Source organism: Dendrobates tinctorius, unplaced genomic scaffold (genome assembly GCF_039654945.1).
Source record: "Dendrobates tinctorius isolate UK_male_01 unplaced genomic scaffold, ASM3965494v1 ptg000046l, whole genome shotgun sequence".
In the NCBI taxonomy this organism is placed as follows: Eukaryota; Metazoa; Chordata; class Amphibia; order Anura; family Dendrobatidae; genus Dendrobates; species Dendrobates tinctorius.
This window is the reverse complement of record NW_027361714.1, coordinates 6,180,349-6,202,258: the sequence shown is the minus strand read 5'-3', so window position 1 is coordinate 6,202,258 and position 21,910 is coordinate 6,180,349.

The window sequence follows — 21,910 nt, the reverse complement described above, 5'->3', positions numbered from 1 at the left end:
TTCGCTTCCCTTTTTGTGCTGTACGGTAAAGTCGTACTGTTGAAGGGCCAGGCTCCTGCGTAGCAACCTTCCATTGGTTCCGGCCACTGTGTGCAGCCAGCTCAGTGGGTTGTGGTCGGTTACCACCATGAAAGTGAGCCCGTACAGGTAGGGCTGCAAATGTTGCAGTGCCCACACCATGGCCAGGCACGTCTTCTCGATGGTGGAGTATGCCACTTCCCTTGGCATAAGTTTCCAGCTGAGGTACAACACGGGGTGCTCCTGGTTCCCCGAGTCGACCTGGCTGAGCACAGCACCGAGGCCAAACTCGCTGGCGTCAGTCTGTACCAGGAATGGGCGACTGCTGTCAACTGCTTTCAACACTGGAGATTTACACAGGGCTGTTTTCAAAGCTTGGAAGGCTGCCTCGCAGCCATCTGTCCAGTTGACTGTTTGGGGTAGCCTCTGCTTGGTGAGGTCAGTCAAGGGTTTTGCAAGGGCGCTATAGTCCTGTACGAACCGCCTATAGTACCCTGAAGTGCCCAAGAAGGACTTCACCTTTTTCTTGGTCCTGGGGGTGGGCCAGGACACGATTGCGTCCACCTTTTCCGGCTCCGGACTCATGGAACCCCTGCCTACCCGGTGCCCCAGGTAGTGGACCCCGCTCATGCCCATCTGGCACTTTCCCGGCTTGATAGTCAGGCCTGCCTGGTGAAGACGCTTGAGCACCTCCTGGATATGCTGAAGGTGTTCCTCCCAGGTGGAACTGAAGAAGGCAATGTCATCCAAGTATGCCACCGCGTACTCCTTCAGTCCCCGGAGCAGGTGGTTGACCATCCGCTGGAACGTGGCAGGGGCATTTTTCATGCCGAAGGGCATGACTGTGGACTCGTACAGTCCAAAGTGAGTGATAAAGGCAGATTTTTCCTGCGCCTCAGAGGTCAGGGGAATCTGCCAGTATCCCCGACTCAAATCCATGATGGATATATAATATGTATTTTGCTTTCGCCAACCGCTCAAGCAGATCCTCGATGCGCGGCATCGGGTGTGCATCAGAGGTTGTGATGACATTGAGCTCCCGGTAGCCCATGCAGAATCGGGTGGTCCGATCCTTTTTAGGCACGAGAACTACAGGTGAGGCCCACATGCTCTTGGACCGTCGAATCACCCCCAGCTGTAACATCTCATTGATCTCTTGGCGCATGACCTGTTGCACCACCACAGAGATTCGATAAGGTGTTCGCCGTAGTGGGGCGTGATTCCCGGTGTCCACCTCATGAACCGCTAACTCCATCCTCCCAGGTCGGTTGGTGAACAAGACCCGGAAGGCTTCCAGGGTGGCCAACAACTGCAACCTCTGGGGTACGGTTAACAAATCACTTATCTCCATGTCCTCAATGGACCCATTGGCCTTGGCTTGAGCCAGCATGTCCAGGAGGGGATCTTCCTCCCCATCCTCGGGCAGGTTGCAGACCGGTAGGACGCAGGCTTTACGTTCGTGGTGCGCCTTCAGCATATTGACGTGAAAGGTCTTGCGCCTACCCTGAGCATGGTCAAGCGTGACCACGTAGGTGACTGGGTTGAGCTGTTGGTGGACAACGTATGGGCCTTCCCAGGCTGCCTGAAGCTTATCTGTTGGTACGGGGGCCAGCACCCACACCTTTTGACCCACCTGGTAGGTCCGTTCCCGGGCGTTCTGGTCGTACCAGTGCTTCTGGTCAGCCTGAGCCTGCGCCATGTTGTCATGCACCAACTGCGTCAAAGTGTGCATCTTGTCACAGAAGCGCATGACAATCTACGATGGACACTTCTGTGGGGTTTGGCTCATCTTCCCAGGATTCGCTTATCAACCCAAGGGGTCCCCGGAATCACCTACCATACAGGAGCTCGAAGGGGGAGAACCCCGTCGAGGCCTGTGGAACTCTGTAAGCGAACAGCAGGTGTGGGAGGTACCGCTCCCAGATGCGCCTTTGGGTCTCAACCAGCATGCGGAGCATCTGTTTGAGGGTACCTTTGAAGCGTTCGCACAAACCATTGGTCTGTGGGTGGTACGCCCTCGACACCAGGTGCTTCACCTGCATTTTCTTGCAGAGAGCCTCCATTACGCGAAACAGGAATTGAGTCCCTTGATCGGTAAGCATCTCCCTGGGAAATCCTACCCTTGAAAAGATGGTCACCAGTGCATCAGCCACCTTATGTGCCCTGGTTGAAGACAGAGCTACTGCCTCTGGGTACTGGGTAGCGTAGTCTACCACGGTGAGAATGTATTGCTTTCCAGAGCTGCTGGGGACGGCCAGCGGGCCTACAATGTCCACCGCGATTCTCAGGAAAGGCTCCTCTATCACTGGCAAAGGAGTAAGGAGAGCCTTAAGAGCAGGCCCCACCTTACCCACTCTTTGACAGGTGGCACAGGAGCGGCAGTAGTTTGTTACATCTGTCCCCATCTTGGGCCAATAGAAGTGTTGAGACAGCCGTGCCTTTGTTTTGCTGATCCCCAAGTGTCCAGTGAGTGGAATCTCATGGGCAATCCGCAACAACTCAGTTCTGAACTGATAGGGAATGACCAGCTGTCTTTCCCTCAACCACTCCTTTTGGGATTCTACGGGTACTGTCTCCCGGTAGAACCTTCCTCGTTCTCAGAACACCCTCTCCTTATCAGACTCGGAGGTGGGCGTCTTGGCGAGGTCTCTCAACTTCTCCAGGCTCGCATCTGAGTGCAGAGCGGCCTGGAACTCCTGGCTGGAGGCTGCCAGAAGTGACGTCAGGGTCCCTTCCTCACTGGGCCCTCTGGAATCTGCTCTGGGTTCACCTCTCGTTCAGTCTCTCCTGAAGCAGAAGAGGTTCCAGAAGGCAGGGCGCTACCTGCGATCTAGGCGCTCTACGTGTGACAGCAGCTACGTATGCTGTCTCCCCGCGGATTTCTACAGACCCACCAGCCGGCACTGCTATGGGCTCTACCTCCCCATCCACCCCCAGCACTTCAGGAGCAGTGCTACTGATGGGCCAGTTACCTTCCTCAGTGGCACTGGTTAGTTGCATGGCATCACCTTCCTCATGGTTCCCATGCACCTCCCCATTTCCTTGAGCACCGTTGCTTGCTCCTGTTAGGGGTTCCTCAGCCGTCGCACTCCGCAGAGTGACGGGGCTGAGCACTTCGGTACCTGAGGACACATCTACCATTTCAAGGAAATGGTTAACCGGTTCAGTCGGCACAGATACATCATCATCATCATCATCCCTAGAAAAATAATGGTTATCAGATTTGTTTGGTACAGTTACATCACCACTAGCATCATTCCTGGGGAGAGAATGGTTATTAGTTGCAATAATACTCATCAAGGCATTAGCAGGTAACACATTCAGTTTCCCATCATCATCATCATCATCAGGATTAACGTTACCCTTGTTATCAGATTGGGGAGGGGTGTCAGGGACGTAGTATGCAACCATCCTCCCCAAGTCAGTCCCCAATAAAACATCAGTGGGCAGGTTTTTGAACACTCCCACTTCCCGCACCCCGCTCCCAGCGCCCCAATCAAGAAATACCTGAGCCACTGGCAAGGGACAGTGGGTACCCCCGATCCCGGTGACAGTTAGGGTTTTCCCCTCAACAAACTCTTCAGGGGCCGCCAGTCCAGGACGGATGAGGGTTCGTTCAGCTCTGGTGCCCTTGAGGCCTGTAGCACAATGGACCCCCACCTGGACGGGTTGAACGTTGTCATCACTCCTCCCAACCATACCTCCCACCAAAAGGACAGAGACCTTGGGCCCAGAGGCCTTGGCTAGGGGGTTCTTCAGCCTTTCCGGACAGGTGACACTGATGTGACCAGCCCGATCGCAGTTGAAACAGTGCGACTGTCAGTAGTAGGCCTGGTGTTGGCAACAGGGGCAGGGCCTCCGGAGGGACGGCTGGCAGGGGCACTGGGGTTGGTTGCAGGCTTACCCCTCTCCAGCTGGCGGTGACTGGCCTCCGTGTCTCTGGCTTCCGGTTGGCCTCATAATTGTTGGCGATCTGGGCTGCTTTGTCCGCATTCGTTGTTTCTCGGTCCAGGACCGTCGGACCTCAGCTGAGCAAAGATGCAGGAACTGGTCTTTGATCATCAGGTCCCATAGCAGCTCAAAGGAATCAACTGACAGTCCATGGATCCACTGGTCAAAGTGGGTCCTGAGTCCTTGCATCACGTCGCTATAGCTATCGTGTGGGCCACGTTGGAGGTTCCGGAACTTCTTTCGGTACATTCAGTACACCTCGGGTGTCAGCCGGTATTTGGCAATCAGGGCCTGCTTGATGGCATCATAGTCATCATCGTCTTCTGGCGGGAGAGACGCAAACACCTCCAGAGCTTTGCCTTTTAGCCCTGGGGTCAAGTACCTGGCCCATTGTCCTCTAGGCAGCTGGTACTGTCTGCAGGCTTTCTCAAAGGCCCGTAGAAACGTGTCCAAATCTCCGTCCTTTTCCATCACGGGAAAATGCTCTGGCCGGGGCTTCGGACTCAGCGCTGCTGGGCTCACTGCTCCGGGCTGTGGGTGGTGTTCCCCCTTGCTGGAGCATCTCAAGTTCGTAGTCCCTCTAAGCTTGGGCCTCCCGCTGCTGAGCCTCTCGCTGGGCTTGGCGCTCGGCTCTTTCGGCCTCCCGCTCAGCTCTCTGAGCCTGTGCTTGACGCTCAGCTCTCTCCGCCTCCCACTCGGCTCGCTGCTCCGCTCTCTCCTGAGCTTGCTGGATCAACTTCAGATGTCCATCATGGTCTTCGGCAGAGAGTGCGTCCAAGGCCGCTTGCAGGTAGGGGTCCAGCCTGGCCTGGTTGCATGTGGGGCCGGCATACGGTGGTTGAACCTCAGCTGCAGCGCCATCTCCGCTGGGGCTGGCTTCTGCGCTCGCTGGGCTCTGGGTGCTGTCCAGCTGTACCAGAGCCGCGATCAGTTGGGCTCTGTTTTTGCTCATGGCGTCAAGGCCTTGGTACGTGCATAACCCAGCAAGAACTTCCTTTGTCTGCTGTGTGTACCAGCGTTCTCCTTTTGCCACCATGGTTCCAAAATAAAAGATAGAAATGAAAAATGAAGAAGAGGGAGGGGATACTCGCAAGTTCACAAAATTTTCTCAGGACTAGTAAACACTGAGTCTGTTCTTCAAAACTTCTGATAAAGGATTCCTGCAGGAACCGTGCAGGTTTTTAGAGGAATGATTGCTCAAACCAAATCACTAATGCTCTATGATTATCCCACCGCTGCTACCAATATGTCACGATCACACCCGCCGACACCAATATGTCACTGACGGAGGGATGCGACACACTGCCGACACATGGCTATCACAGGCACAGTGGAGGCTTATCTTAGTCATCCCACCACTGGCACCATGTGACAAAAATACAGCAAGCTAGTCTTACCCTAACAATTTATTCAGGGGGGTTATTTTGGATGCCCCACCACTGCTAACAACCTTCCAAGATCTGCGGGGAATTATGTATATCCCACTTTCTCAGTTCCACTTTTGAAACTCACAGCTCACCGGAGCCCCCCTTATCCTCAGGTCAGTCAGAGAACTACACCTAGGATAAATAGTCGCCGGACAGGCTGCTTGTTGTGCACAGGCGATTAGACAGTGCAGTAAGGGAATTATCAATGCTTTGGCCGCAGCCACTCATTCAGAATATAAGTCCCTTCCGTACTGCCAGCTAGCCCAACCAACCGAAACACTCCACGCTGCCACCAGCTTCCGGTTTCTTTGCTTAAGGTATAGCCTTAATAGAGGTGTTATGAATGAGTCACCGGAGGAGGAGAAAATAAAAATACAAGCTAAGTCCAGAAAACCGAAGAGGTTGGTAGCTATCAGATTGCAGACCCCTGATCCTATACACCACAACTAACAGTAGCCGTGGGGGGTTCCTACGGTGCCCTAGACCCCTCGTCACAGCCGGAGAACTACATAAGCCTAAAGAAGGAAAGGGGAAATCTAAACTGCCCCAGAGTAGACCCCAAAGCAATAGACAGCCCCCAACATGTATTGTCGGTGAAAAACAGATGAAAACACAAACACAGACAGAAAGACAGGCTGAGCAAACAATGGGGCCCAACTAACTAGATAGGACAGGACAGAAAAGATGCTGGCTGCAATCCGCAAAAAACCCTACCAAAAATGTCCCAACCGTCTGATAGGGAAAAAGGCACTGAAGTCGCTAGACTTCAAAATCACTATATCAGCAATCAGGTATATTCTGAAAACAGAGCAAAGAGATCAACTGATCAGAGACAAAAATGGAATTCAGCCAGTTCCAACCAGGACTGGCTGAATACAAACACTAAGTAAACCAGACAAAATCTCATGGAATAATAGCAGGACAAAAACTTAGCTTTTAGTAGACAGGAACTAAGCTGGATGCAAGAGCTCAGAGCAGAAAGGATCACCAGCAGCCCTGCAGGGCGTCGGCTGCCTTATATCCACTCAGAAATTCCAGATGTCCAATCACACTCCGCCTGTTCAGATGACAGGTTCTTCCCATCCCAATCAATTTCACTACCTCTCTTCGCGAGCAGAGGGAGTTCATCAGACATCAAAGGTGAAGGGGAGAATGAACTCACAACAGTACCTCCCCCTTGAGGAGGGGTCATCGAACCCTCATCCACGCCACCAGGGCGATCAGGATGGGCCTGATGAAATGCACGAACCAATCGTTCGGCATGAATATCGGATGCAGGGACCCAAGAATTGTCCTCCTGGCCATAACCCTTCCATTTAACCAAATACTGGAGTCTCCGTCTAGCCAGACAAGAATCCAGTATCTTCTCAACCTCATATTCCACATTACCTTCAACCAATACAGGGTCAGGAGGTGCCACCACAGGAACTACTGGCTCAGCAAACCTCTTTAACAGAGACTTATGAAACACGTTATGGATTTTGAATGTAACAGGAAGAGCCAATCGAAAAGAGACCGGATTAAGAATCTCCAAAATCTTGTAAGGTCCAATAAATCTAGGTTTAACTTTGGAGAAGCCACCTTCGTAGAGATATTCTTTGATGACAACCAAACCATATCACCCACCTTAAACCGGGGACCAATGGTCCTATGCCAGTTGGAAAACCGCTGGGCCCTTTCCTGGGAGAGTGACAACTTATCCACCACTTGGTCCCAAATCTGGTGCATTCTCTCCACCACAGTGTCAACACCTGGGCAGGCAGAAGACTTCACCTGTCCTGAAGAGAATCGAGGATGAAACCCAAAGTTACAAAAAAAAGGTGACATCAAAGTGGCAGAACTAGCTATATTATTTAAAGCAAATTCGGCCAAGGGCAAAAATGAAACCCAATCATCCTGATCAGCAAAAATAAAACATCTCAAATACGACTCCAAAGTCTGGTTTGTTCTCTCCGTCTGCCCATTGGTCTGAGGGTGAAACGCAGAGGAGAAGGACAACTGAATTCCCAGCTTGAAACAGAAAGTCCTCCAAAATCTAGAAACAAACTGAACTCCTCTGTCAGACACAATGTTCGCAGGAATCCCGTGCAAGCGAACCACCTGTTGCAAAAACAAGGGCACCAACACTGAGGAAGATGGCAACTTAGGGAGTGGTACAAGATGGACCATCTTAGAGAATCTATCACAAATCACCCAAATAACATTCATTCTCTGAGAGACAGGCATATCAGAGATAAAATCCATTGAAATATTGGTCCATGGCCTCCTGGGCACCGGCAAAGGCATCAACAACCCACTAGAGCGAGAACAAGGTTTAGACCGGGAGCAAGTCCCACAGGACTGCACAAAATTCCTGACATCACGAGACAAGGCGGGCCACCAAAAAGACCGACTCACCAAATCTCTAAAACCAAAAATACCTGGATGACCAGCCAATGCGTAGCAATGAACCTCAGACATCACTCTCTTCCTCCACTGGTCAGGAACATACAATTTTCCAATGGAACAACGCTCAGGTTTGTCCTCCTGAAACTCTTCCAGAACATGTCTCAAATCGGGCGAGATGGCAGAAAGAACTACCCCCTCACCTAAGATGGTAGCAGGCTTGGTCACAATAGGAGAATCAGCAAAGAAGCTCCTAGAGAGGGCGTCTGCCTTGACATTCTTAGTGCCCGGAAGAAAAGAGACCACAAAATCAAAACGTGTGAAAAACAAGGCCCACCTAGTCTGTCTAGGATTCAAGCGTTTGGCCGACTCCAGGTAAATCAAATTCTTGTGGTCAGTAAGGACCACGACTTGATGTTTAGCTCCCTCCAACCAATGTCTCCACTCCTCAAATGCCCATTTCATGGCTAACAGTTCCTGATTCCCCACATCATAGTTACGTTCGGATGGGGAGAAGTTTCGGGAAAAGAAAGCACAGGGATTCATTTTAGATGTTACAGGATCTTTTTGGGACAAAACAGCTCCTGCACCAATCTCAGAAGCGTCCACCTCTACCTGAAACGGGAGTGAGACATCAGGTTGCCGCAAAACCGGAGCAGAAGTGAACCTTCGCTTCAGCTCCTGAAAAGAAGAAACAGCCTCCGGAGACCAATTCAGCACATCAGCCCCCTTCTTAGTCAAATCAGTCAATGGTTTGGCAATACCAGAAAAATTAGCTATAAATTTACGATAAAAATTAGCAAAACCCAAAAACTTCTGGAGGGCCTTCAAAGAAGTGGGCTGAACCCAATCATAAATGGCCTGTACCTTGGCCGGGTCCATTTCAATAGTTGATGGAGACAAAATAAATCCCAAAAATGAAATCCTCTGTATACCAAAAAGGCATTTCGATCCCTTGACATACAGGGAATTCTCCCTCAAAATCCGGAACACAGTCCGAACATGTTCCACATGAGAGTCCCAATCCCTGGAAAAGATCAAAATATCATCCAGATAGATGATCAAAAACCTATCCACAAAGTCTCGGAAAATATCATTCATGAAGCACTGGAAGATACAAGGGGCATTAGTGAGCCCAAAAGGCATCACCAGGTACTCATAATGTCCCTCCGGAGTATTAAACGCCGTCTTCCATTCATCCCCCTGCTTAATGCGAATGAGATTATGCGCCCCCTGAGGTCAAGCTTGGCAAACCAGCAAGCACCTTTAACTCTGGAGAATAGATCAGAAATCAGGGGTAACGGATACTGATATTTAACAGTAATTTTGTTGAGGGAACGATAGTCAATACAAGGCCTTAATGAACCATCTTTCTTGGCCACAAAAAAAACCCCAGCACCTAAGTGTGAAGAGGATGGTCTAATATGACCCTTCTCCAACAACTCCTTAATATAGGATCGCATAGCCTCGTGCTCGGGTACAGATAAATTGAAAAGTCAACCCTTGGGAAATTTACACCCAGGGCTCAGCTCAATTGCACAGTCATAACTCCTATGAGGAGGCAAAGACGCAGACTCATTCTCACTAAATACATCATAAAAATCAGCCAAATAGTCAGGAACATCATGCGACTGAGGAGAGGTGGAAAAAACCGGAGCCTCACTAAGGGCACACCGACAACCCCAACTCACCACAGACACAGATTTCACATCCAAAACTGGATTATGGATTTGCAACCAGGGAAACCCCAGAACAATGGTATCATGCAAATTATGCAACACCAAAAATCTGCAATTTTCTTGATGGTCTGGGGCGACCCGCATTACCACCTGGGTCTAAAACTGAGGTTTATTCTTCGCCAAAGGAGTAGCATCAATACCCCTCAAAGGGATAGGCGTCCGCAGACGTGTCATAGGAATCCCACAATGTTTAGCAAAATCCAAGTCCATCAGGTTCAGAGCTGCTCCCGAATCCACAAAAGCCTTAGCGGAAAATGTGGACAGGGAGCAGATCAGAGTAATTGCCAAAAGAAACTTAGGTTGAACACCACCCACAGCAAATGTGTGTGCAAAACGTTTCTCTCACTTAGGGCAGACAGAAATAATATGAGAGGCATCTCCACAGAAAAAACACAGCTTATTACGCCTTCTGAACTCCTGACGTTGCGCCCTAGACAAAACTCTATCACATTGCATAGGTTCAGACATTTGTTCAACAGGTGGCAACATCTCTCGTGCAGTTTTGCGTTCACGCAAACGCCGATCAACCTGAATGGCTAATGACATAGAATCGTCAAGACAAGAGGGAACAGGAAATCCCACCATAGTATCTTTTACGGTTTCTGACAAACCCTTCCGAAAGAGAGCTGCCAAGATACCATCATTCCAGGTAGTAAGGACCGCCCACTTTCGGAATTTTTGACAGTACAACTCTGCAGAATCCTGACCCTGGCTCAATGCCAACAGGGCCTTTTCAGCCTGATCAATAGCATTAGGTTCATCATACAACAACCCCAAGGCCTGAAAAAATGCATTCACATCAGTCAGAATAGGATCATCAGGTTTCAAAGAAAACGCCCAAACCTGGGGATCGCCGCGCAGCAAAGAGATGACAATTTTAACCTGCTGCGCGGAGTTCCCCGATGAGTTAGGCTTCAAGGCAAAAAATAATTTACAATTATTCTTAAAATTCAGAAATTTAGACCGATCCCCAAAAAACACATCAGGAGTAGGGATCTTTGGTTCAGCAGCATGTGAATGAGCAAGATAGGCGGAAATTCCCCGCACTTCAGCAGTAAGCTGCTCCACACGATCAGACAATTGCTTAATCTCCATTGAGAAAAAATTCCCCCTACGGCCTCAGAGAAATAGAGGAAAAATATACACCAAAAAGAAAAATATTCTGACACTTTTTTTTTTTTTACAAGTCTTTCCTGCTATTGAGCACCCTAAAATCTGCGGTATGGCTGGTGATTCTGTTATGAATGAGTCACCGGAGGAGGAGAAAACAAAAATACAAGCTAAGTCCAGAAAACTGGAGAGGTTGGTAGCTATCTGATTGCAGACCCCTGATCCTATACACCACAACTAAAAATAGCCGTGGGGGGTTCCTACGGTGCTCTAGACCCCTCGTCACAGCCGGAGAACTACATAAGCCTAAAGAAGGAAAGGGGAAATCTAAACTGCCCCAGAGCAGACCCCAAAGCAATAGACAGCCCCCAACATGTATTGTTGGTGAAAAACAGATGAAAACACAAACACAGACAGAAAGACAGGCTGAGCAAACGATGGGGCCCAACTAACTAGATAGGACAGGACAAAAAAAAATGCTGGCTGCAATCCTCAAAAAACCCTACCAAAAATGTCCCAATCGTCTGATAGGGAAAGAGGCCCTGAAGTCGCTAGACTTCAAAATCACTATATCAGCACTCAGGTATATTCTGAAAACAGAGCAAAGAGATCAACTGATCAGAGACAAAAATGGAATTCAGCCAGTTCCAACCAGGACTGGCTGAATACAAACACTAAGTAAACCAGACAAAATCTCATGGAATAATAGCAGGACAAAAACTTAGCTTTTAGTAGACAGGAACTAAGCTGGATGCAAGAGCTCAGAGCAGAAGGATCACCAGCAGCCCTGCAGGCCGTCTGCTGCCTTATATCCACTCAGAAATTCCAGATGTCCAATCACACTCCGCCTGTTCAGATGACAGGTTCTTCCCATCCCAATCAATTTCACTACCTCTCTTCACCAGCAGAGGGAGTTCATCAGACATCAAAGGTGAAGGGGAGAATGAACTCACAACATAGAGGGTTTCGAAGCCAACCCAATCAGTAGCGTAATTATCTAAAACAGGTGCTTAAGTTCGTTTCTTAGAGCATGAAGGCAGACTGATAAATTTACGATTTAATCCCCAGAAGAGGGCAGTGATTACACAGATAAAAAGTTGTTACAAAGTTGAGACATTAGATATGTACATTGCAAATATAAAATAACAGGGATGAAAGCAGAAATTAAACTTACAGTTGCTTAATGTTCTTTAGGCAAGCCATGTGGCAGGGGGATGGGCAGCAGCCATACATCCCCAGACATCTGGTGGGTCCTTTCAGCATGGACTCTGCAGCTTGAACTAACTGATTTGTTCACTGGAATGCCTTATGGTCTCTGCTGTGTGACATCACAGAAGGGTCCGGCTGGAGATGGTCTTCCCCCCTACTTCTGAAGTTATGATTTAGCTACAAAACTTATCATGACTATATCTAGCCGGGGAAAGCTTGTATAAACACGCATATGGTATCATTTTTCCCAGTTTATCGAATACAATAATTAAAGACCAAACATGCAATAATTAGGACACTCCATTTGGGAGTAATCCATATCTCAGTTTCTGGGGGTGTTAGAAGCGTGAAAATTAGGGATCAGAATACTGCGTTCGTGCCCTACGCAGAGATGTGTTTTTTATATCTCTGTCACATATGGTTCTTGCGATATGACTTCTTTTAATATTTCCCATAGCTGGATTGGCACATGGTTTCAAACAAAGACAGTCTTTCACTTAGCTAATCAACATTCCTTAGCTACACAGGAAATGGCCGGTGTCCTATTACCAATGCAGACATAGAGCTGTAGGCAGAGAGGACACCCACAGCTGCTATGGGGGGGAAGAGGGGGGAATGCTGCAGCTATGACAGGCTGATTTTCTCATCAGTAGAGTAGCAATGGGGGATTCTAGAATGTACCAGCAAAATCATATCTTACTTAAACATTACACTATCTATCTCTATATCTATCTATTTCTATATCTATCTATCTTTCTATCTCTATATATCTATCTATCTAAAGGTACTGTCACACTTAGCGATGTACCAGCGATCCCGACCAGCGATATGACGCGATCAGGATCGCTGGTACATCGCTAAGTGGTCGCTAGTGAGCTGCCACACAGGCAGATCTCACGAGCGACATCGCTGGGGACGGGGGTCGCTACTTACCTGTCACACTAGGCGATCCTGCATCCTTCCGCCCGGCTCCACGCTCGTCTCTCCACAGGAAGCACCGCAGGAAGCTGACAACGAGAAGCGGTCATGAACGTTCTCGCGCGATCAGCGATAACCAACGGGGGAGCGGGTCTTAAGTAAGTATCAGACACAGCGATGTCACTAGCAATATCGCTATAACGTCACAAGTTACAGCGATATTGCTAGCGATATCGCTTAGTGTGACAGTACCTTATCTCTATCTATCTCTGTATCTGTCTTTCTCTCTATATATCTATCTATCTCTATATATATATTTATCTATCTATCTCTATTTCTATGTATCTCTATCTATCCCTATCTATCTATCTCTGTTAGGGCTGGCGGAACGCACCAAATAATAAAGATGGTGATAAGGTGCGTTCGCAGCCCGGGGTCCAACGTGCAGGGGTGGTAACCTGCTGCTCAGTAATGGTGGATGCTATATGGCGGTATACTATAAGAACACACGCGGGTTAACGTCACCCGGTGTGTACAGGGGCGGACTCTGTTGCTTCACAGAGCCGCACTACCGCTGAACATAAACGCCGGAGCCTGTTTGTGCTCACAGAGCTCGGCTAAAAGAGAGCACAGTGTACGGCCACAGAACTCTACCCCAAGGACATGGGGTTAGAGTTCTTCTAGGCACACTGAACGCGCGGCGTCGCTGCCGCGAGCGCCGCTATAGACGCTGGCTATGGAGCACGTGCACTGAGGAGTGCCGAGTCCCTGGTGAGGCCTGATGCCTGACTCAACCTCAGACCTACCTACGCCTAAGCCTGGGTGCTAGCAGGCTAGGCTGCACAACACATGCGTACCAAGGGTAGGGGTTTCTTAATGAGTCATTCACTAGAGACATTCATACGTGCATACATCACTCACTCCACATAGACTGTATTTACAGACTATCCTAGCGCGTGGGCGAGCGGCCATGCAAACCTTTTATAGCCACGGGTGTCCGGGACCTTCCTGGCTTCTCGGATGGGCCAATCCGAACACGAGCAGGACCTGAGCACGTGACCCTCGATCTCCAATGGGAGATCACTCCACGGGCATGCTCAGTGGCCCGACATGAGGACTTAGTCCCTGGAGAATCTCGCTGCTGAGCAGCATGCATTGTCATAGCTGTGCCAGAGGTGGCAGCAGCAAGCAAACCCACGGAGTTGGCCTGGGCAGAGCGCCGGGACCGATGAATCTGCTGAGCAGGCTCCACTGCGGCGGAAGACGAATGGGAGACCGCTGGGTGCAAGGCTCTGGATTCCTGCTGTGCAGTGGCAGGAACCCGACGCCTAACATTACCCCTCCTCCTTGGGCCCCCTCCCCTCTGAGCCTCGCTACGCTCAAACGCCGCAATGAGGAGCGGAGCGTGGATGTTCTCCACTGGGTACCAGGTCCGAGCCCCTGGACTATGACCCTTCCAATCCACCAAATAAAACTTTTTGCCCCGCATCACCTTGCATCCCACGATGGCATTGACCTCAAACTCGTCCGAAGACAAGTCTGATGTCCCGGCAGATGACTCGGAGAACCGGGACAAGTGAACAGGCTTAAGGAGGGACACGTGAAATGTAGCACAGATAGCCAAGTGTGGTGGAAGGGCCAGACGGTAGACCACAGAGCTGATCCACTCGAGGACCTTGAAGGGGCCAATGTAGCGCGGTGCGAACTTAGCAGACTCTACCCGCAGCCTGATGTTTCGGGCGGAGAGCCACACCAAGTCGCCAGGGGCAAAAGTCGGAGCAGGGCGCCGGTGTGCGTCAGCGGAGGTCCTCATTCTTTCCTTGGAAGCCCGGATAGCATCCTGGGTGTGATCCCAAATGTCGCGTGCCTCCACCGCCCAGTCTGCCACCCTGGAGTCGGTGGATGACACGGGCATGGGCACAGGGATGCGCGGATGCTGACCGTAATTTAGGAGGAATGGGGTCTGACCGGTGGAGTCGGCCCCAGCATTGCTCAAAGCGAACTCTGCCCACGGCAGCAAGGATGACCAGTCGTCCTGCCTGGCCGAGACAAAATGTCAAAGATATGTCATCAGGGTCTGGTTGGCTCTCTCTACCAACCCGTTCATCTCGGGATGATAGGCCGAGGAGAGATTCAGCTCAATGCTGAGCAGGGAACAAAGCTCTCTCCAAAACCGGGACGCAAACTGAGGACCCCGTCACTGACAATCTTGTCCGGCATGCCATGCAGGTGGAAAACGTGCTTAATGAACAACACTGCCAGGCCCCGCGCAGAAGGTAACCGGGATAGAGGTACCAAGTGCACCATCTTAGAGAAATGGTCTGTGACAACCCAAATGACCGTGCTGCCACTGGACTTGGGTAGCCCCACCACAAAGTCCACACCGACCATCTCCCAGGGCCTGTCCGCTACCGGTAGAGGAAAAAGAAGCCCAGCGGGCCGCTGCCAAGAGGACCTATTCTGGGCGCAAGAGACGCACGCCTGAATATAGTCCCTGACGTTAAGGGTCGATATGCGGCCACCGGTATGTCCTCGCCAAAAGCTCAGAGTTCCGTTTTGTCCCGAAATGTCCACCCACCCTGGACAAATGAGCCCAAGAGAGGACCTCCGGTCTCAGACGGGCAGGGACAAATGTCTTGCCCGGAGGTACTGACTCAAGGGCAACCGGAGCCACAGTCCTCAGGCTCTCGGATGGGACGATCAGCCGAGGCTCCTCCTCCTCTTCCTCCGATGACACCACTTAGCGGGAGAGAGCATCGGCCCGGACTTTCTTCTCCCCGGAGAGAAAATGAAGGGTGAAGTGGAACTGGGAAAAGAACAAAGATCATCTGGCCTGGCGAGAGTTTAGCCGCTGGGCTGTTTGCAAATACACCAAGTTTTTGTGGTCGGTGAACACCTGGAAAGGGTGGCGAGCCCCCTCCAGGAGGTGTCTCCACTCCGAGAAGGCCAACTTCCTCACTAGCAACTCCCTGTCCCCGATGGCATAATTCCTCTCCGCCGGTGTGAAGGTCTTGGAGAAAAAGAAGCATGGATACGTCCGACCTTATGTGTCCTTCTGAAACAGGACCGCTCCAGCACCGACGGAGGAGGCATCCACTTCCAGAATGAAGGGCTTATCTACATCGGGGCGATGTAGAATGGGAGTGATAGCGAAATAGGACTTAATGGAGGAGAAGGCCTTGGAGACCGGTTCCGACCACAACTTGGGATTTGCACCCTTCTTGGTGAGGGCTACCAAGGGTGCTACCAAAGTCGAGAAGGGAGGGATGAATTGGCGATAGTAATTTATGAACCCCATAAAGCGCTGCACCGCTTTGAGAGAATGAGGTTCCTGCCAATCCGTCACCACCTGTAGCTTGGCAGGATCCATGGCCAATCCCTGGGCGGAGATGATATAGCCCAGGAAAGGCAAGGACTCCTGCTCAAACACACAGTTCTCCATCTTGGCATAGAGGGAGTTTGCCCGCAGGCAATCGAAAACTTTGCAAACATCTCTCCGGTGGGAGTCAATATCTGGAGAGTAGATGAGAATATCATCCAGATAGACTACAACCGAGGTGGTAAGCATATCCCGGAAGATATCGTTCACAAAGTCTTGGAAGACGGCCAGAGCATTACAGAGGCCGAAGGGCATCACCAGGTATTCATAGTGCCCATCCCTGGTGTTAAATGCCGTCTTCCATTCGTCCCCATCACGGATGCGAATCAGGTTGTAAGCACCCCGCAGATCAAGTTTGGAAAACACCCTCGCTCCCCGTAGCCTATCAAACAGCTCTGATATCAGGGGCAGAGGATACTTATTCTTAACGGTGATGGCATTAAGACCCCTGTAATCAATGCAAGGACGTAATTCCCCACTCTTCTTCTGGACGAAGAAGAATCCCGCCCCTGCTGGTGACACTGACTTCCTAATGAATCCTCTTGCCAGATTCTCCCTGATGTATTGAGACATGGCCTCTGTCTCCGGGAGAGATAGGGGATAGACTCAACCCCGGGGAGGCTCAGCACCAGGCAAGAGGTCAATAGGACAGTCATAGGGGCGATGCGGTGGAAGGGTCTCCGCTGCCTTTTTGGAGAACACGTCCGCATACTGTCGATAGTGTTTGGGGAGCGAGGAGAGATCAGCGGGAACCTCGGTGGAGGCAACCTGAACGCACTCCCTCAGACATCTACCCTCACATGATTTACTCCACCCAATAATCCTCCCTGAGGACCACTCTATATGGGGGGAGTGGTACCGCAGCCAGGGGACCACTAGAAGTACCTGGTCAATACCCTCGGGCATGACGAGGAGGGATATCGTCTCCTGAAGAGATGGAGCCACTTAGAGTAACAAGGGGACGGTCTGGTGGGTTATCTGTGAGGGTAGAGTGGCGCCGTTCACCACTCTGATTGTGACTGGTGTAGACATCATAACCAGGGGTATAGTGTGCCATTGAGCGAAGGCTGACGACATAAAATTGCCCCGGAATCCACGCAAACCTCCACTGCCAGAGTGGAAGAATCAAACTCAAGTGTCCCCTTAAAGGACAGCTTGGAGGAAAACGTCACTGATTCTAGTGCACCGCCTCCTACGGCCACTAGGCGCGAGCGTTCTCCCAGCTGCTGTGGGCATCGGTTTGCAAGGTGACCGGACTGCCGGCAAACATGACAGCTCACAGGAGCTTGAGCGGACCGGGGCCTGGATCCCTCACGGGAAGCCCCCTGACGCTCGGACGCCCGATCGGAAGATTCCAGAGGTTTAGCAAAACTAGGTGCCAACCTAAACCTCTGCCTAGACTGGTCCCGCTCCAACCTTCGCTCGGCGAAGCAAAGATCTATACGGGTGGAGATAATGATAAGCTCCTACAGTGTAGCGGGAATCTCCCTGGTGGCCAGAGCGTCCTTCACATGGCCAGCCAAACCTTTCCAGAATGCCGGAATGAGGACCTTATCTGGCCACTCTAACTCAGAGACAAGCGTCCAGAACTGGATGGCAAAGTGGCTGACCATGGATGAGCCCTGTGACAATGCCAGCAGCTGGAGCGCAGTGTCATGGGTGACTCGTGGTCCCAGGAAGACCTGCTTCAGAGTGTCCAAGAACCGCGAGACACTCTGCACCACGTGATCACCACGCTCCCACAGCGGTGTGGCCCACTCCAAAGCCCTGCCCGACAAGAGGGAAATAATAAATCCCACTTTAGCCCACTCAGAGGGGAATCGTGCGGCCAGCAGCTCCAGCTGTATAGCGCACTGGCTTACGAAACCCCTACAAGAAGCACTATCACTCGAGAACTTCTCGGGTAGCGGGAGGCAGGACAAAGTCGGGGCAGGGATGGCTGAGGTCACACGGGAGACAGCCTGTGTGGCTGCCTGAACAGCGACCGCAGTAACATCCGCAGCTGAGGCTGAACGCTCGAGAGCCGCCAACCTGCCCTGCAGCTGCCGGATGTACTGCAGCAGTCGCTGTTCGTCCGCCATTACTAGCCAGACCCTGGCGCTAGGATAATGTTAGGGCTGGCAGAACGCACCAAATAATAAAGATGGCAATAAGGTGCGTTCGCAGCCCGGGGTCCACCGTGCAGGGGTGGTAACCTGCTGCTCAGTAATGGCGGATGCTATATGGCGGTATACTATAAGAACACAAGCGGGTTAACGTCACCCGGTGTGTACAGGGGCGGACTCTGTTGCTTCACAGAGCCGCACTACCGCTGAACATAAACGCCCAGAGCCTGTTTGTGCCCACAGAGCTCGGCTAAAAGAGAGCACAGTGTATGGCCACAGAACTCTACCCCAAGGACACAGGGTTAGAGTCCTTCTAGGCCCACTGAATGCGTGGCGTCGCTGCCGCGAGCGCCGCTATAGATGCTGGCTATGGAGCACATGCACTGAGGCATGCAGAGTCCCTGGTGAGGCCTGATGCGTGACTCAACCTCAGACCTACCTACGCCTAAGCCTGGGCACTAGCAGGCTAGGCTGCCCAACACATGCGTACCAAGGGTAGGGGTTTCTTAATGAGTCATTCACCAGAGACATTCATACGTGCATACATCACTCACTCCACATAGTCTGTAAATACAGTCTATCCTAGCGCATGGGCGAGCGGCCATGCAAACCTTTTACAGCCACGGGCGTCCGGGACCTTCCTGGCTTCTCGGATGGGCCAATCCGAACACGAGCAGGACCTGAGCACGTGACCCTCGATCTCCAATGGGAGATCACTCCACGGGCATGCTCAGTGGCCCGACATGAGGACTTAGTCCCTGGAGAATCTCGCTGCTGAGCAGCATGCATTGTCATAGCTGTGTGAGGTGGCAGCAGCAAGCAAACCCATGGAGTTGGCCTGGGCAGAGTGCCGGGACCGATGAATCTGCTGAGCAGGCTCCACTGCAGCTGAAGAAGAATGGGAGACCACTGGGTGCAAGGCTCTGGATTCCTGCTATGCAGTGGCAGGAACCTGATGCCTAACAATCCATATATCTATCTATCTATGAGAGGGGCTGCATTATACCATATGAGGAGGCTGCATTATACTGTTTGAGGGGGCTGCTTTATATTCTATGAGGGAGGCTACCCCAACTCCTGGTACATAATTAAGATTTGTACTACCTTATATTATACCCGGATATTAGTGCGTTTTACCGCACAATTGGTGGTCTTATATTTATCTCTATGCAGCTACATAGTGGGCCCCAAGAATGATTTTCTCTGGTGGGCCCAAGGTGTTCTAGTCCGACGCTGGTGTGCAACATCTTGCAAAGCTTCAGGGGCCCTGGGAATGGACTGAGATACCAACGCTACTGTGAGTGTTAACCTCTTCTGTGCACATGCTAGGGTTTAGGATAGGCTGCAATAGATAGAGCATGGCAGTCGTGTGGCCTGGTTAGAAAAGGCCAGATAGGTTATAGTTAGTGTAGCACCATACATTACTTTACTGTGTTGCCTTGCCAGTTGGATAAATACACCGAGCTGTTATAGTTGGTGCTCCGCGCTGTTTGACAGCCCAGCTAAAGAATATTATCCCTGTAAATTGTCTGTTTCCATAGCATACCCCTGTTTCTACAATTTCCTATACACTGCATTCCTTGCCTGTAAATAAATTACCCCTTTGTTGCTTGCACCTCATCTTGTGTACCATAGTCTCCCTGCATTGTGGTGGTCCCCCCGGCCATCGCTTCACTTGTACAGAACAATAAAGAAATACCTACCATTTGAGTGCGGCTGATTCTATTTTGTGTATCTGCCATTGTGGGCGGGAAGGAACTGTCCAGCAAGGAAGGGTCCAAAGACAGCTCAGCAGGGACACAGTCAGTATGCAAGTCAGGATGCTGAGGGATGAATGAGGTGGAGAGAGCAGTCATTGGAGAGGGAGTCAACCTTCTCCTTGTTCTCCTGTCGCCTTCCTGCAAGTCTCCCTCGTTCCCGCGCTCAGTTCCTTTTATCTCCCCCCTCGCCCCCTGCTGTCCAGTGCTAAGGTCCTCCCCTCCCAGAAGAACCTTCCCCCAGCAACAGTGGTGACAGTCCTGATAGTTCCAGCCCCAAAGTGCATCGGGAACCGCTGACTCTGATCTTCTTACATCCCCCCTCTCTTTTCATTCACCATTCCATGGGCGAGGCATCTTGAGAAACATCAGAGCGCTGCTTGTCTGTCTTAGCGGCTTGTTGCCAAATAAACTGATCCTGGTTGTAACGATTGGGTGGTTGTTCAGCCGTTGTACGTTCGGAGCGACGTAGATTGGAAGGAATAGTGGAGTCTTCCAGGGCACCATCAGGGCATGACAGCCCTTACCACTGTATGGGGCCCAGTGAACAGCAGTACAGAAGGGGGGCCCGCATGTCAGGGGCCCCACTCCTGTGCTTCTAGTCATCGGGCCCTAAGTGCTGTGCTCTGCGGCCGGGCCCTAAGTGCTGTGCGCTGTGGCCGGGCCTGCGGCGCGCCGCGCACACATCAGAAGAGCCGCAACAGCGACCGATATCAGATGAGAGTTGCGCTGAAGTGGAAGAGGTGAAGGACCTGTGGTGACGTCCTCAGCTCCGCCCCCTGATCACATGATGATGACATCACCACAGGTCCTTCAGCTCACAGCAGCAACTGCATCTTCACTGCAGGAGCGCGGCCAGGTAAGAATAAAGTTGTTTTTTTTTATTTAATTATTAAACGCGTCCAATATGTTTCCCTGGCAGAATGGAGACACATGGACCATGTTTCTCCATCCTGCCAGGGCAGATTGAAGGCACATGGGCAGATTGGAGTGTGACACTGGGGGCAGGATGGAGACGGGGCATGATTGGAGACACGGGGCAGGATTGGAGATACAGGGGGCAGAATGGAGACACGGGGCAGAATGGAGATGCGGGGCATGATTAGAGACACGGGGCAGAATGGAGTTATGGGGCATGATTGGAGACACAGGGGCAGGGTGAAAGACATGGGGGCATGATTGTAGATGCATGGCATGATTGAAGAAATGGGGCAGAATGGAGACACGGGGCAGAATGGAGATATGGGGCATGACTGGAGACACAGGGCAGAATAGAGATCTGGGGCATGATTGGAGACACGGGGCAGAATGGAGATACAGGGCATGATTGGAGACACGGGGCATGATTGGCGACACAGGGGGCAGGATGAGAGACATGGGGGCATGATTGGAGACACGGGGCATTATTGGAGACACAGGGGGCATGATTGGAGACACTGGGGGCAGGACTGAAGACAGATGGGGCAGGACTGAAGACAGATGGGGCAGGGTTGGAGACAGATTGTGCAGGATCATGGGGCAGGATGGATACGATGGAGACAGATGGGCAAGATGGGGAGATCATATGGGGCAGAATGGATACACATGAGGGCAGGATGAGAGAACATATGGCTGAAGTCAGGAATGAGACACACGGGGGCCAGGATGAAGGATATTATTTCCATAGGGGCTAATTAAGTGATATTATTACTGCAAAGATGTATTTATTTTATTTTTTGAGTATACTGTTTTAAATGGGGGGGGGTGCTGTTACTATGTAGAGTGATACTATGTTGCCTTTTTTTCTTCATGTGATGTAATTTAGAAGTTGGGAAAAAAATAAGAAATGTGTTCTGCAAGTGGAGCTCTAGATAACTGTGCTATTTCCTGCAGAGACAAGTCCTGGCTGGAAGACGTGATGGCGATCTGTGCT